The following is a 13,411-nucleotide window of genomic DNA, read 5'->3' on the forward strand; positions in this document are numbered from 1 at the left end:
GACTTGGAATTCTCACATTACAAAGCCCCTAAAGTCACTGTCTATGTACAGACAGTAACATCAAGGGATCCTCCAGGAGCAGAATCCATATATGGACAGTGACGTCAGGGGCTCCCTCCAGGAGTGGAATCCCCAGCCAGTGCAATGCCAGTGTTCTGGCCTAGGATTTTGGCATCTTAAAGCTCCTAACGTCAGTGTCCATTTATGGACAGTGTTGTCAGGGGCTTCCCTAGGAGCAGAATCCCCAGTCAGAGCGTTGCTAACGTCAGGGGCTTTCCGAGCCTAGGACTTAAAGTAACGCTGTGCGCGAGGAGTTCAGGTGATATATCCCACTCTATGCCTATACAGCCTTCCGTTGGAGGTATACGTGGAGACTTCTCCCAACGCATACCTCTGACGAAAAGAAAAAATTGAATGTGAACATACTCCAAGAAGCCCACAGCTCTGAAAAAATATAGCGCAACTTGGGTTGTCAGTGCTGCACAAACTGACATCTACACCAGTTAGCATAGATGTCAGCTATAATATCCGCAGGTGTAAATTAAATATGTCATGCAGGAGATCTGCTCTCCCGATGGTCCCGACTTACTAGTTGAAAAGACGCGAAAACAGCATAAAGTCCCAAAAAGCTAAAATTTTTACTCAAAACGGGCATGCGCCAAAATTTCCCATTACATTACTTTACAATATCATGTATTATAAAGACATTTACTTTTGAGCTACTTTGACTAAATCGTTAGCAAATGGAAAAAAAAAAACACCAAGGAAAAAAATGTAATTAAAAAACTACGGCCTCCTCCATTTCCCCTCTAGCCGTCCTTTCCATCTCCAAAATGGTGTGTTTTCTGCCATTTTAGGTAGAAAATTTTCTATTTGCTCACCATTTAGGCAAAGTAGCAGGAGGGTATATTATGCAGCTTCTCAAACTCTACCTTGAAGAGCTGTGTGGTTTGTATTTTAATAGTAACTTTGTAATCTAAATTTACTTTTTACTCTGCCTGACTTGGTATTTATTTGTTCAGAGTTTCAAGCTCACATTGACTTGGTCCTCCCCTATAGGACCTCTCTATCTGTTGAACTAAGTATCATTACTAAAACTTATCTGAATCTGATTCTTAAACATCTAGTTACTACTTCTGATCATACAGTACAGTCAGCCAAGCATACCAAGTTACCAAGTTCAATCACACAATATTAAAATGAGTAAGGAGCATGGATACATATCAGCATTAGATACACATGGGTAGAACTTATCATTGTCAAACCTTGTTCTTAAAGCTTAAAAAAATGGTTTCAATTTATTAAAGATCATATCCGACTACTACCATAACAATTCACAGACATCAGGGGCTCCTTCCAGGAGAGTAATCACTAACCAGAGCATTGCCGACGCTCTGGCCATGGATTCCTGGGTTTTTAAACTCCTAACATCACTGTCCATATAGTGAAAGTGACATCAAGGGCTTTCCCAAGTCAGGAGTTCCCGGCCAGTGAGTGCTTGCGATGCTCTGGCCGGGGACTCCAGAGTTTAAAGCCAAATATGGATATTTAAAGCCATATATGCACAGTAAAGTGAGAGGCTTTCTCTACAAGCGTAATTCCCGGCTACAGCGCTGCCAACGCTCCGACTTGGAATTCTCACATTACAAAGCCCCTAAAGTCACTGTCTATGTACAGACAGTAACATCAAGGGATCCTCCAGGAGCAGAATCCATATATGGACAGTGACGTCAGGGGCTCTCTCCAGGAGTGGAATCCCCAGCCAGTGCAATGCCAGTGTTCTGGCCTAGGATTTTGGCATCTTAAAGCTCCTAACGTCAGTGTCCATTTATGGACAGTGTTGTCAGGGGCTTCCCTAGGAGCAGAATCCCCAGTCAGAGCGTTGCTAACGTCAGGGGCTTTCCGAGGCTAGTGCTTAAAGTAACGCTGTGCCCGGGGAGTTCAGGTGATATATCCCACTCTATGCCTATACAGCCTTCCGTTGGAGGTATACGTAGAGACTTCTCCCAACGCATACCATTGACGAAAAGAAAAAATTGAATGTGAACATACTCCAAGAAGCCCACAGCTCTGAATAAATATGGCGCAACTTGGGTTGTCAGTGCTCCACAAACTGACATCTACACCAGTTAGCATAGATGTCAGCTATAATATCCGCAGGTGTAAATTAAATATGTCATGCAGGAGATCTGCTCTCCCGCTGGTCCCGACTTACTAGCTGAAAAGACGCGAAAACAGCATAATGTCTCAAAAAGCTAACATTTTTACTCAAAACGGGCATGCGCCAAAATTTCCCATTACATTACTTTACAATATCATGTATTATAAAGACATTTACTTTTGAGCTACTTTGACTAAATCGTTAGCAAATGGGAAAAAAAAAACACCAAGGAAAAAAATTTAATTAAAAAACTACGGCCTCCTCCATTTCCCCTCTAGCCGTCCTTTCCATCTCCAAAATGGTGTGTTTTCTGCCATTTTAGGTAGAAACATTTCTATTTGTTCACCATTTAGGCAAAGTAGCAGGAGGGTATATTATGCAGCTTCTCAAACTCTACCTTGAAGAGCTGTGTGGTTTGTATTTTAATAGTAACTTTTTAATCTAAATTTACTTTTTACTCTGCCTGACTTGGTATTTATTTGTTCAGAGTTTCAAGCTCACATTGACTTGGTCCTCCCCTATAGGACCTCTCTATCTGTTGAACTAAGTATCATTACAAAAACTTATCTGAATCTGATTCTTAAACATGTAGTTACTACTTCTGATCATACAGTACAGTCAGCCAAGCATACCAAGTTACCAAGTTCAATCACACAATATTAAAATGAGTAAGGAGCATGGATACATATCAGCATTAGATACACATGGGTAGAACTTATCATTGTCAAACCTTGTTCTTAAAGCTTAAAAAAATGGTTTCAATTTATTAAAGATCATATCTGACTACTACCATAACAATTGACAGACATCAGGGGCTCCTTCCAGGAGAGTAATCACTAACCAGAGCATTGCCGACGCTCTGGCCATGGATTCCTGGGTTTTTAAACTCCTAACATCACTGTCCATATAGTGAAAGTGACATCAAGGGCTTTCCCAAGTCAGGAGTTCCCGGCCAGTGAGTGCTTGCGATGCTCTGGCCGGGGACTCCAGATTTTAAAGCCAAATATGGATATTTAAAGCCATATATGCACAGTAAAGTGAGAGGCTTTCTCTACAAGCGTAATTCCCGGCCACAGCGCTGCCAATGCTCCGACTTGGAATTCTCACATTACAAAGCCCCTAATGTCACTGTCTATGTACAGACAGTAACATCAAGGGATCCTCCAGGAGCAGAATCCATATATGGACAGTGACGTCAGGGGCTCCCTCCAGGAGTGGAATCCCCAGCCAGTGCAATGCCAGTGTTCTGGCCTAGGATTTTGGCATCTTAAAGCTCCTAAAGTCAGTGTCCATTTATGGACAGTGTTGTCAGGGGCTTCCCTAGGTGGAGAATCCCCAGTCAGAGCGTTGCTAACGTCAGGGGCTTTCCGAGGCTAGTGCTTAAAGTAACGCTGTGCCCGGGGAGTTCAGGTGATATATCCCACTCTATGCCTATACAGCCTTCCGTTGGAGGTATACGTAGAGACTTCTCCCAACGCATACCTCTGACGAAAAGAAAAAATTGAATGTGAACATACTCCAAGAAGCCCACAGCTCTGAATAAATATGGCGCAACTTGGGTTGTCAGTGCTCCACAAACTGACATCTACACCAGTTAGCATAGATGTCAGCTATAATATCCGCAGGTGTAAATTAAATATGTCATGCAGGAGATCTGCTCTCCCGCTGGTCCCGACTTACTAGCTGAAAAGACGCGAAAACAGCATAATGTCTCAAAAAGCTAAAATTTTTACTCAAAACGGGCATACGCCAAAATTTCCCATTATATTACTTTACAATATCATGTATTATAAAGACATTTACTTTTGAGCTACTTTGACTAAATCGTTAGCAAATGGGAAAAAAAAACACCAAGGAAAAAAATTTCATTAAAAAACTACGGCCTCCTCCATTTCCCCTCTAGCCGTCCTTTCCATCTCCAAAATGGTGTGTTTTCTGCCATTTTAGGTAGAAACATTTCTATTTGTTCACCATTTAGGCAAAGTAGCAGGAGGGTATATTATGCAGCTTCTCAAACTCTACCTTGAAGAGCTGTGTGGTTTGTATTTTAATAGTAACTTTTTAATCTAAATTAACTTTTTACTCTGCCTGACTTGGTATTTATTTGTTCAGAGTTTCAAGCTCACATTGACTTGGTCCTCCCCTATAGGACCTCTCTATCTGTTGAACTAAGTATCATTACAAAAACTTATCTGAATCTGATTCTTAAACATGTAGTTACTACTTCTGATCATACAGTACAGTCAGCCAAGCATACCAAGTTACCAAGTTCAATCACACAATATTAAAATGAGTAAGGAGCATGGATACATATCAGCATTAGATACACATGGGTAGAACTTATCATTGTCAAACCTTGTTCTTAAAGCTTAAAAAAATGGTTTCAATTTATTAAAGATCATATCCGAATACTACCATAACAATTGACAGACATCAGGGGCTCCTTCCAGGAGAGTAATCACTAACCAGAGCATTGCCGACGCTCTGGCCATGGATTCCTGGGTTTTTAAACTCCTAACATCACTGTCCATATAGTGAAAGTGACATCAAGGGCTTTCCCAAGTCAGGAGTTCCCGGCCAGTGAGTGCTTGCGATGCTCTGGCCGGGGACTCCAGAGTTTAAAGCCAAATATGGATATTTAAAGCCATATATGCACAGTAAAGTGAGAGGCTTTCTCTACAAGCGTAATTCCCGCCCACAGCGCTGCCAACGCTCCGACTTGGAATTCTCACATTACAAAGCCCCTAAAATCACTGTCTATGTACAGACAGTAACATCAAGGGATCCTCCAGGAGCAGAATCCATATATGGACAGTGACGTCAGGGGCTCCCTCCAGGAGTGGAATCCCCAGCCAGTGCAATGCCAGTGTTCTGGCCTAGGATTTTGGCATCTTAAAGCTCCTAACGTCAGTGTCCATTTATGGACAGTGTTGTCAGGGGCTTCCCTAGGAGCAGAATCCCCAGTCAGAGCGTTGCTAACGTCAGGGGCTTTCCGAGCCTAGGACTTAAAGTAACGCTGTGCGCGAGGAGTTCAGGTGATATATCCCACTCTATGCCTATACAGCCTTCCGTTGGAGGTATACGTGGAGACTTCTCCCAATGCATACCTCTGACGAAAAGAAAAAATTGAATGTGAACATACTCCAAGAAGCCCACAGCTCTGAAAAAATATAGCGCAACTTGGGTTGTCAGTGCTGCACAAACTGACATCTACACCAGTTAGCATAGATGTCAGCTATAATATCCGCAGGTGTAAATTAAATATGTCATGCAGGAGATCTGCTCTCCCGCTGGTCCCGACTTACTAGTTGAAAAGACGCGAAAACAGCATAAAGTCTCAAAAAGCTAAAATTTTTACTCAAAACGGGCATGCGCCAAAATTTCCCATTACATTACTTTACAATATCATGTATTATAAAGACATTTACTTTTGAGCTACTTTGACTAAATCGTTAGCAAATGGAAAAAAAAAAACACCAAGGAAAAAAATGTAATTAAAAAACTACGGCCTCCTCCATTTCCCCTCTAGCCGTCCTTTCCATCTCCAAAATGGTGTGTTTTCTGCCATTTTAGGTAGAAAAATTTCTATTTGCTCACCATTTAGGCAAAGTAGCAGGGGGGTATATTATGCAGCTTCTCAAACTCTACCTTGAAGAGCTGTGTGGTTTGTATTTTAATAGTAACTTTGTAATCTAAATTTACTTTTTACTCTGCCTGACTTGGTATTTATTTGTTCAGAGTTTCAAGCTCACATTGACTTGGTCCTCCCCTATAGGACCTCTCTATCTGTTGAACTAAGTATAGTTACATAGTTACATAGTTACATAGTTACATAGTTAGTACGGCTGAAAAAAGACACATGTCCATCAAGTTTCAACCAAGGGAAGGGAAAAGGGAAGGTAAAATTTCTACACATAGGAGCTAATAATTTTTTGTTCTAGGAAATTATCTAACCCTTTTTTAAAGCCATCTACTGTCCCTGCTGTGACCAGCTCCTGCGGTAGGCTATTCCATAAATTCACCGTTCTTACTGTAAAGAAGCCTTGTCGCCTCTGCAGCTTGAACCTTTTTTTCTCCAGACGGAGGGAGTGCCCCCTTGTTTTTTGAGCGGGTTTTACAAGGAACAGGATATCACCATATTTTTTGTATGTCCCATTAATATATTTATATAAGTTAATCATGTCCCCCCTTAGTCGTCTTTTTTCAAGGCTAAATAGGTTTCATTCTTTCAATCTTTCCTCATAACTTAAATTCTCCATGCCCCTTATTAGCTTCGTTGCTCTTCTTTGTATTTTTTCCAACTCCAGGGCATCCTTTCTATGAACTGGAGCCCAGAACTGAACTGCATATTCTAGATGAGGCCTCACTAATGCTTTGTAAAGTGGCATTATTACATCCCTGTCCCGCGAGTCCATGCCTCTTTTAATACACGACAATATCCTGCTGGCCTTTGAAGCAGCTGATTGACACTGCATGCTGTTATTGAGTTTATGATTTACAAGTACACCCAGATCCTTCTCAACAAGTGAATCCGCCAGTGTAGCTCCCCCTAGGACATATGATGCATGCAGGTTGTTGGTACCCAGATGCATAACTTTACATTTATCTACATTAAACTTCATTTGCCAAGTGGACGCCCAAACACTTAGTTTGTTTAAATCTGCCTGTAATTCATGAACATCTTCCATAGTCTGAACTATATTACATAGCTTGGTGTCATCTGCAAAAATAGAAATAGTGCTATTAATCCCTTCCTCTATATCATTAATAAATAAGTTGAATAATAGTGGTCCCAGCACTGAACCCTGGGGTACACCACTTATAACCGGTGACCATTCAGAGAAGGAATCATTGACCACAACTCTCTGGATACGGTCCTTGAGCCAATTCTCAATCCAATTACAAACTATATTTTCTAAACCTATAGTCCTTAATTTACCCATTAGGCGTCTATGGGGGACAGTGTCAAATGCCTTTGCAAAGTCCAAAAACACTAAATCCACAGCGGCCCCTCTGTCTAGACTTCTGCTCACCTCTTCATAAAAACAGATTAGGTTAGTTTGACAACTTCTGTCCTTAGTAAAACCGTGCTGGCTGTCACTTATAATGCTATTTATTGTCACATAATCCTGTATATAGTCCCTCAATAGCCCCTCAAACATTTTCCCCACAATGGATGTTAAGCTTACTGGTCTATAATTACCCGGGGAAGACCTAGAGCCCTTTTTGAAAATAGGCACCACATTTGCCCTGCGCCAGTCCCTTGGCACTATACCAGTCACTAGAGATTCTCTGAATATTATGAAAAGGGGGACAGAAATAACTGAACTAAGCTCTTTAAGAATTCTAGGGTGTAACCCATCTGGTCCTGGAGCCTTGTGCACATTTATTTTATTTAATTTAGCTTGGACCATCTCTACATTCATCCAATTCAGTATATCAACTGATATATTAACAGCACTGGCACCGGCTACATCAGCTGCTCTTTCTTCTGTTGTATATACAGAGCTAAAGAACCCATTTAGTAACTCTGCCTTCTCTTGATCCCCTGTGATCAACTCCCCATTACCATTATCTAGGGGTCCTACATGTTCAGACCTTGGCTTTTTTGCATTTATATGCTTGAAGAATTTTTTAGGATTTGTTTTACTATCCTTGGCCACCTGCCTTTCATTTTGTATTTTTGCTAATTTTATTACATTTTTACAGATTTTATTAAGCTCTTTATATTTTACAAAGGCTACAGCTGTACCCTCAGATTTGTATTTTTTAAATGCCCTTTTTTTGTCATGTATTGCCCCTTTCACAGAAGGTGTAAGCCATGTGGGGTTTAATTTGAGTCGTTTATGCTTATTACCTGTAGGAATAAATTTTGCACTATAATAACTCAAAGTAGATTTGAAAATCTCCCATTTATCATTTATTCCATTATTTGACATTAGTTCTTCCCAGTCTATATCCTGAATTGCAGCCCTCATCCTGGGGAAATTGGCTTTCTTAAAATTAAATGTTTTTGCCCTCCCAGCCTGCGTTTGTTTTTTACAGTATAGGTAAAATGTAACTATATTGTGATCACTGTTACCGAGGTTTTCACGAACATTGACATTCCCAACAAGATCTGCATTATTAGAAATGACCAGATCCAACAGAGCTTCACCTCTAGTCGGGTCTTCCACAAACTGGCCCATAAAATTTTCCTGCAACAGGTTGAGGAAATGTCTCCCCTTTGCAGTTGAAGCCGAACCATGACACCAATTAATATCCCGGAAATTAAAATCTCCCATTATCACTACAGTACCCGCCTGTGCAGCCCGCTCCATCTGTTTATATATCTGACCTTCCATCTCCTCAGTTATATTGGGGGGGTGTATAGATTACACCAAAAGTAATTTTTTCAGTGTTTACCTCCCTTTCTAGTTCCACCCACAAGGTTTCAACCTCCTCAGTCTTCACCCACTATTGTTTTTTTCACACTCGCCTTCATATCACTTCTCACATACAGACATACACCACCACCTTTCCTATTTGTCCTGTCTTTACGAAAAAGTGTAAAACCCTGTAGATTTACAGCCCAGTCATGTGAAGAGTCCAGCCATGTTTCAGCAACACCAACTATATCTATATTTTCTTCCAGTATCAAGGCCTCCAGCTCCCCCATTTTGCTTGCTAGACTTCTGGCATTTGTGAACATACACTTTAACTTGCCTGTCAGTTTTTCACTTTTATTATCAGAAATGTGATTTGACATTAATCGGTCCTTTTTATTTACACTGATGTTTTGTAACGAAAGGATCTCCTTATCTTGTTGTCTAGTCCTCTCCCCCCATTCTGTTTCTCCCCCCACCAATATAGTCTGACCCCTCTCTAACCTGGCTACCCCTTTTTTTTCTACATTGACCTCCCTCCTCAGCCCTAGTTTAAATACTCCGCCACCCCAGCTAGAATTCTCTCCCCCAGCACAGCGGACCCCCTTCCATTTAGGGGCAAATCATCTGCAGAATACAGTTTGTACCCCAATGAAAAGTCAGCCCAGTGCTCTAGGAACCCAAATCCTTCTCCTCTACACCAAGACTTCAGCCATAAGTATCATTACTAAAACTTATCTGAATCTGATTCTTAAACATCTAGTTACTACTTCTGATCATACAGTACAGTCAGCCAAGCATACCAAGTTACCAAGTTCAATCACACAATATTAAAATGAGTAAGGAGCATGGATACATATCAGCATTAGATACACATGGGTAGAACTTATCATTGTCAAACCTTGTTCTTAAAGTTTAAAATAATGGTTTCAATTTATTAAAGATCATATCCGACTACTACCATAACAATTGACAGACATCAGGGGCTCCTTCCAGGAGAGTAATCACTAACCAGAGCATTGCCGACGCTCTGGCCATGGATTCCTGGGATTTTAAACTCCTAACATCACTGTCCATATAGTGAAAGTGACATCAAGGGCTTTCCCAAGTCAGGAGTTCCCGGCCAGTGAGTGCTTGCGATGCTCTGGCCGGGGACTCCAGAGTTTAAAGCCAAATATGGATATTTAAAGCCATATATGCACAGTAAAGTGAGAGGCTTTCTCTACAAGCGTAATTCCCGGCCACAGCGCTGCCAACGCTCCGACTTGGAATTCTCACATTACAAAGCCCCTAAAGTCACTGTCTATGTACAGACAGTAACATCAAGGGATCCTCCAGGAGCAGAATCCATATATGGACAGTGACGTCAGGGGCTCCCTCCAGGAGTGGAATCCCCAGCCAGTGCAATGCCAGTGTTCTGGCCTAGGATTTTGGCATCTTAAAGCTCCTAACGTCAGTGTCCATTTATGGACAGTGTTGTCAGGGGCTTCCCTAGGAGCAGAATCCCCAGTCAGAGCGTTGCTAACGTCAGGGGCTTTCCGAGCCTAGGACTTAAAGTAACGCTGTGCGCGAGGAATTCAGGTGATATATCCCACTCTATGCCTATACAGCCTTCCGTTGGAGGTATACGTGGAGACTTCTCCCAACGCATACCTCTGACGAAAAGAAAAAATTGAATGTGAACATACTCCAAGAAGCCCACAGCTCTGAATAAATATGGCGCAACTTGGGTTGTCAGTGCTCCACAAACTGACATCTACACCAGTTAGCATAGATGTCAGCTATAATATCCGCAGGTGTAAATTAAATATGTCATGCAGGAGATCTGCTCTCCCGCTGGTCCCGACTTACTAGCTGAAAAAACGCGAAAACAGCATAATGTCTCAAAAAGCTAAAATTTTTACTCAAAACGGGCATGCGCCAAAATTTCCCATTACATTACTTTACAATATCATGTATTATAAAGACATTTACTTTTGAGCTACTTTGACTAAATCGTTAGCAAATGGGAAAAAAAAAACACCAAGGAAAAAAATTTAATTAAAAAACTACGGCCTCCTCCATTTCCCCTCTAGCCGTCCTTTCCATCTCTAAAATGGTGTGTTTTCTGCCATTTTAGGTAGAAACATTTCTATTTGTTCACCATTTAGGCAAAGTAGCAGGAGGGTATATTATGCAGCTTCTCAAACTCTACCTTGAAGAGCTGTGTGGTTTGTATTTTAATAGTAACTTTTTAATCTAAATTTACTTTTTACTCTGCCTGACTTGGTATTTATTTGTTCAGAGTTTCAAGCTCACATTGACTTGGTCCTCCCCTATAGGAACTCTCTATCTGTTGAACTAAGTATCATTACAAAAACTTATCTGAATCTGATTCTTAAACATGTAGTTACTACTTCTGATCATACAGTACAGTCAGCCAAGCATACCAAGTTACCAAGTTCAATCACACAATATTAAAATGAGTAAGGAGCATGGATACATATCAGCATTAGATACACATGGGTAGAACTTATCATTGTCAAACCTTGTTCTTAAAGCTTAAAAAAATGGTTTCAATTTATTAAAGATCATATCCGACTACTACCATAACAATTGACAGACATCAGGGGCTCCTTCCAGGAGAGTAATCACTAACCAGAGCATTGCCGACGCTCTGGCCATGGATTCCTGGGTTTTTAAACTCCTAACATCACTGTCCATATAGTGAAAGTGACATCAAGGGCTTTCCCAAGTCAGGAGTTCCCGGCCAGTGAGTGCTTGCGATGCTCTGGCCGGGGACTCCAGAGTTTAAAGCCAAATATAGATATTTAAAGCTATATATGCACAGTAAAGTGAGAGGCTTTCTCTACAAGCGTAATTCCCGGCCACAGCGCTGCCAATGCTCCGACTTGGAATTCTCACATTACAAAGCCCCTAATGTCACTGTCTATGTACAGACAGTAACATCAAGGGATCCTCCAGGAGCAGAATCCATATATCGACAGTGACGTCAGGGGCTCCCTCCAGGAGTGGAATCCACAGCCAGTGCAATGCCAGTGTTCTGGCCTAGGATTTGGCATCTTAAAGCTCCTAACGTCAGTGTCCATTTATGGACAGTGTTATCAGGGGCTTCCCTAGGAGCAGAATCCCCCCAGTCAGAGCGTTGCTAACGTCAGGGGCTTTCCGAGCCTAGGACTTAAAGTAACGCTGTGCGCGAGGAGTTCAGGTGATATATCCCACTCTATGCCTATACAGCCTTCCGTTGGAGGTATACGTAGAGACTTCTCCCAACGCATACCTCTGACGAAAAGAAAAAATTGAATGTGAACATACTCCAAGAAGCCCACAGCTCTGAATAAATATGGCGCAACTTGGGTTGTCAGTGCTGCACAAACTGACATCTACACCAGTTAGCATAGATGTCAGCTATAATATCGGCAGGTGTAAATTAAATATGTCATGCAGGAGATCTGCTCTCCCGCTGGTCCCGACTTACTAGTTCAAAAGACGCGGAAACAGCATAAAGTCTCAAAAAGCTCAAATTTTTACTCAAAACGGGCATGCGCCAAAATTTCCCATTACATTACTTTACAATATCATGTATTATAAAGACATTTACTTTTGAGCTACTTTGACAAAATCGTTAGCAAATGGAAAAAAAAAACCACCAAGGAAAAAAAAATTATTACAAAACTACGGCCTCCTCCATTTCCCCTCTAGCCGTCCATTCCATCTCCAGAATGGTGTGTTTTCTGCCATTATAGGTAGAAAAAATTCTATTTGCTCACCATTTAGGCAAAGTAGCAGGAGGGTATATTATGCAGCTTCTCAAACTCTACCTTGAAGAGCTGTGTGGTTTGTATTTTAATAGTAACTTTTTAATCTAAATTTACTTTTTACTCTGCCTGACTTGGTATTTATTTGTTCAGAGTTTCAAGCTCACATTGACTTGGTCCTCCCCTATAGGACCTCTCTATCTGTTGAACTAAGTATCATTACTAAAACTTATCTGAATCTGATTCTTGAACATCTAGTTACTACTTCTGATCATACAGTACAGTCAGCCAAGCATACCAAGTTACCAAGTTCAATCACACAATATTAAAATGAGTAAGGAGCATGGATACATATCAGCATTAGATACACATGGGTAGAACTTATCATTGTTAAACCTTGTTCTTAAAGCTTAAAAAAATGGTTTAAATTTATTAAAGATCATATCCGACTACTACCATAACAATTGACAGACATCAGGGGCTCCTTCCAGGAAAGTAATCACTAACCAGAGCATTGCCGACGCTCTGGCCATGGATTCCTGGGTTTTTAAACTCCTAACATCACTGTCCATATAGTGAAAGTGACATCAAGGGCTTTCCCAAGTCAGGAGTTCCCGGCCAGTGAGTGCTTGCGATGCTCTGGCCGGGGACTCCAGAGTTTAAAGCCAAATATGGATATTTAAAGCCATATATGCACAGTAAAGTGAGAGGCTTTCTCTACAAGCGTAATTCCCGGCCACAGCGCTGCCAACGCTCCGACTTGGAATTCTCACATTACAAAGCCCCTAATGTCACTGTCTATGTACAGACAGTAACATCAAGGGATCCTCCAGGAGCAGAATCCATATATGGACAGTGACGTCAGGGGCTCCCTCCAGGAGTGGAATCCCCAGCCAGTGCAATGCCAGTGTTCTGGCCTAGGATTTTGGCATCTTAAAGCTCCTAACGTCAGTGTCCATTTATGGACAGTGTTGTCAGGGGCTTCCCTAGGAGCAGAATCCCCAGTCAGAGCGTTGCTAACGTCAGGGGCTTTCCGAGCCTAGTGCTTAAAGTAACGCTGTGCCCGGGGTGTTCAGGTGATATATCCCACTCTATGCCTATACAGCCTTCCATTGGAGGTATACGTA

The sequence above is a fragment of the Rhinoderma darwinii genome, unplaced genomic scaffold, assembly GCF_050947455.1.
Source record: "Rhinoderma darwinii isolate aRhiDar2 unplaced genomic scaffold, aRhiDar2.hap1 Scaffold_127, whole genome shotgun sequence".
Classification (NCBI taxonomy): Eukaryota; Metazoa; Chordata; class Amphibia; order Anura; family Rhinodermatidae; genus Rhinoderma; species Rhinoderma darwinii.